Source organism: Pinus tabuliformis, chromosome 4_2, assembly GCF_031772625.1.
Source record: "Pinus tabuliformis cultivar Carrire ecotype Pingquan chromosome 4_2, CPIR1, whole genome shotgun sequence".
NCBI lineage: Eukaryota > Viridiplantae > Streptophyta > Pinopsida > Pinales > Pinaceae > Pinus > Pinus tabuliformis.
Window position 1 is genome coordinate 778,161,079 of NC_142304.1, and position 4,838 is coordinate 778,165,916.

The window sequence follows — 4,838 nt, forward strand, 5'->3', positions numbered from 1 at the left end:
TAATTATAATAAATTATAAGTTTCACTTTGGCCTATAACTCACTAGGGGCACCATTGGATCAATGAACCAATGACTGTGAAAATAAGTGAAGTCAAGAAAAGAAAAATTTATTGTGTTCAAAGGTATTTGTATCCCAAGCCTCATTACTATTCTTGTCTTAAGTGAATTATGTATTGTTTTCCAAATTTTATGATTGGAAACATATTCCTCATGTAAGTGTTGATTTCATTCATGCCTTGTAGGGATTATATCAACATTTGATGAAAGTGATCCATTCATTCCATCATTCATATGTAACTTTGAGAGAGTACACATTGACATAGTTGTAACCATGAAACCATGTGAAAACCATGATTGGGTTCATCAAATATTATTGAGTAAAAGAGAAATATAATTTATAGTTGATATTTCATAACCACCCTAAATTGGAGCACTAGAGGGAAGGGGGATGAAGGGTAATAGGCTAAGGGATCGAATAGTAGAAAATGCCACAATCCCTATGTTGTGTAGGATTGAGGAGAAAGAGAGATTGGTGAGTAGGACTACTAGAGTAAGAATTATTCAAAAGTAATTTTCTTTCTCACATATTAAGATTTTTGGGTTGAGTGTAATGAACTAAATTCATAGCAAGAGAATTCGCACTTTTTGTTTCAATTCTTTCTAACATACTAGGGTAGCACATGTTTAATTTAGCACCTACCTCTAGGAGGAAAAACACTCCAATGAAATATTTCCATAAGTGTACATAATAATAGATGAGTAATTTGGTATTTACCACAAGTTAGTATTGCATTCGTTTTAATTATATTTTCCAAGAACAGTGAAAAATTATGATAAATTGGAGTCATGTGATTCCTAAATTAATTTCTAATTTATGATTAAATTGTTGTAGTTGTGTGGCATTGCCTAGCTAGGAGCCGAGGAAACTACAAGATATATTTAAGACACAACCAAAATTTTGATGAAACCTAAGCTTCTAATATGAGTTATTTATGCAATAATATAAAACATGTGAGAGTGGCACAAGGGAACAATGAGATAACTTATGCCTAAAATTACAAAGCATTCAATTAATTAGAATAAAGCACACAATGGATCTCAAAGAAGATATGTATCAAAATTATAAGGGCCTAATTGAGTTCATTGGTTGATTGTTTGACTTCTAAAGAGACTAATACACATAATTATAAAATTTATTACTGGTTGTCCAAGAAGAGATTATGCTAACTGATTGGATGAGATGCCACATGTCATGTTTTACCACTTCATTAGACTCATTACCATGATGTTGACTGGCACAAACATTTTCTACTTGCTATTTCTTTTTGGTTTATTAGCATAATTTTGATTTGAGGATATAGAATAGAGTCTTGCATTAACTATATGCACAGTTTCAACAAAGTATATCCTTCAAGAAAATCACAACAATTTATCATGTCATTGTCGCAGTTATCTAATCATGATTGCAAACACATAACAAAAGTTATGAAGTTTGCACTCAGCTATAATGTGAATCATCCATTTACATGTTATTAAGTGGAAATGATATCATATAACTTGTTTAGCAAGACCATTGCATAGAATCGCCCCCTAACTAACTAACACCTTTTATTAAGCATGTAATTTGAATAACAACCTAATTGTGAGAACCTTATATCTATGAAAAATAGGCACAAACTCGAAATAAATTAAGCTCCTTAAATTTGATCCTTGGTCATTTCCATCTCTTTAGCCATGGATTTTATAAACCTGTTAAACCCCTTTTCAAATTTGGTCTTTAGCCCTTAATCTTGTCCATTGTTTATAATAATAAAAAATCTTCATTCACAGTATATTTGTATTCAAACATATATAGACGGATATGACTAAATTTGCATTCTTGCACCAAAGCTAGAATACAAATCATGCATTTGTATATCCTTATGCAGATCCTTAATAATAAATGGAAAATTTACCAAGTAACATGTTTACCAAGACCATTAGATGCCAAGTAAAATTTCATTGAGTTTATGTTGAGTATGATATTTAAGTTTACCATTTCCCATATATCATGACATGAAAAACATGCTAGGATATAAATGAATAAATTGTTTGCAAAACATGGTCTTGGAAACTATTACAAGCAGCAATATGTGTAGCTCATAAGGAATTTTGGAAGTACTTTTCCAAGACCATAGAGACATGATCATGTCTATTTTTCAAGTGCAATAGATACAAGCACTAATTTATTAAATACGGATAATTACTTCTAATAATGTAGATCTCCTTTTAACAATTCAATTTTATCATTAAGAAGTTATACTTCGGAAATTCAACCATCAATTCAAATTATCATTAAGATTAACAATCTTTTTCAAAGCAAGATCAAGTTTTTTTCTAAGATCAAAAATTTCTTCTAACTTGTCTTCATTTGAATCCACAATTACATCTATCATTTTGGACACATTGTTAGATATAATATTACCTAAGAAATATTCCTCTGTGACTTCTTCATGTAGTGCTTGTAGCTTATCCCACACTTTCTTTGCAATAGTATAATGCATAACCTTATTCAATATTGAATCGGATATTCTACAAAACATATTACTCAAAGCCTTGCTGTTCTTTTTCACTTATTTATATGATGGAGGAAACTTGGTGTAACCATTTCCCACTAGATTCCAAACATCGAGGTTAATTAGATTAAACTTCATATTTACTTTCCATTGTCGATAATTATCTTTGCTAAGCATAGGCACATCTACATTGTCCATTCATTGATCTGTTGCTTTGAGAGCCATCATTTTTGAATTTGTTTTCTTTTTAGAGTTCTTACTTTCACTTTTACCCATAAGTGAAATCTCGTTGGTTTCACTATCATTATTGCATATATAATAAAATGAATCAAATTTTGAACAAAAACCCATACCTAATGATTCTTCATCTTCTTTATTCTTCATTAATAGAAAGTGGCTTGCTCCCAAACTTGACTATTTGCTGACATCTGTAACTATTACTGCATCTGATATATTCCTGTCAAAGTTTTCAATAAAAGTAATATTTTCTTCTAGGCCATCAAACTCATTATTACTTTTATCTCCAAATTCCATAAGTAAGTGACAATCTTGATCATACTCACATTCTCCACTATTTGAAAGACCATCACTGTCTTGATGTGTATAAAAACTTCTCTTGTTTTCAAAACTCTTCCTATTTATTTTTGCAACTTATTTTCCTTTCTCCTTATTTTATTTATAGGGACACTTAGGAGCATAATTACCAACTCTACCACAAGAAAATTTTTTGAAAAGAATCTTACCTCTGAATCTTCCAATACCCACTTGGATTTTCTTTACTAAGATTGCCTCTTCTTCTTCTAATACATATCCTGATTCTTCCATTTCTTTTCTTTTTACAATAGCTTTGAAGGTTGCTTCTCTCATGTCCGAAGGACCACCTTTCCTCATCTCAAATGTTGTCAATATTGAATGGAGTTGATCAAGTGTGATACTTTTCAGATCCTACTTTTCTTCAATAGTAGAGAGATTGAAGTCAAACTTTGGAGTGAGAAATCCAAAAATATTTTCAATAATAGTAGAATATTATATTTCTTCACCAATGTTTCTCATGAAATTAACAATTTCATCTACTTTAAGAAGAAATTTTGTGATTCTTTCATCATCATGCATTTTCAATATCACATTATATATTTTGATTGTTTGAAGTTTAGAACTTTTTACATTGGTGTCCCCCTCATAACTTTGGATAATATTATCCCACATTCCCTTTTCACTATTCAGTTGCATTACCTTCACAAAGTCAGAATCTGCCATACTTCCCAAGATGGAATTTACAACTTCTGCATTGGTTTCATATTGTTTCTTTCATGTAGTATCTGAAGCAATAGAGGTTGGATATTGATATCTAATTTCAATGATTTCCCATACATCAACTCCTAGTGCCTATAAGTATAATCTCATCCTAAATTTCCAATAGACAAAGTTAGTTCCATTAAATATAGGAGGTTTGATATAAAATACTACTTCGTGATTACTAATCTTGACATATTTCCTTCAAGCGATCAAGGTTCTGCCAAAGGACCTGCTCTGATATCAATTGTTGGGATAAATACTGAGACATGGGGGGGGTGTGAATTAGTATTTTAAATCATTAAACTTTTCAAATTAATATCCTCATTTATGTACATGACTTTACTAAAGGGAATATGCATGTGTATATGACTGTTATTAACAAAACAAACGTATACCAAATAGACTTACTTTTCATTTAATTCATCTTCTGTTTATCTTGAGCCAATGCACCAATACTTCATTAAACATTTAATAGATAGTAACCATGTGTAATAAGAACACCAGGATTTAAGGTGGAAACCCAATGTGGGAAAAAACCACCTAGTGTTGTCATCTTTATCTTCTTTTAATATAAAGAAAAGATTTTGAAATATTGTACTAGCCCATAATCATACCATTACGTAGGCACCCACCTCCCGAAGGCTACAACCTTCGCTCATTCTCCATATCCTACTAGAACAGAGCTCCAACCCCCTGAACCTTGTAGTAGTGTAAACTCATACTAGTATGCAAGCGCCTACTTGCCAAGGTTTGATCCCCTTAATCTTGTTTACTAGCTACCACTAGAAGGAAGCTTTGAATCCCTTATTGAATGCTCAAATCCTTAACACCTTCGAGAAACATGTTTCCTAAATTGTCATACTGGATCCACCTACTACAACACATCACAACTTGTAGGATATGTTTCATCAAATTTTAAGGCTAGACGTAGTACCAACATTGAAGCTCAAAACTAATCATCAAAACTAAACCTTATCAGTGTAACT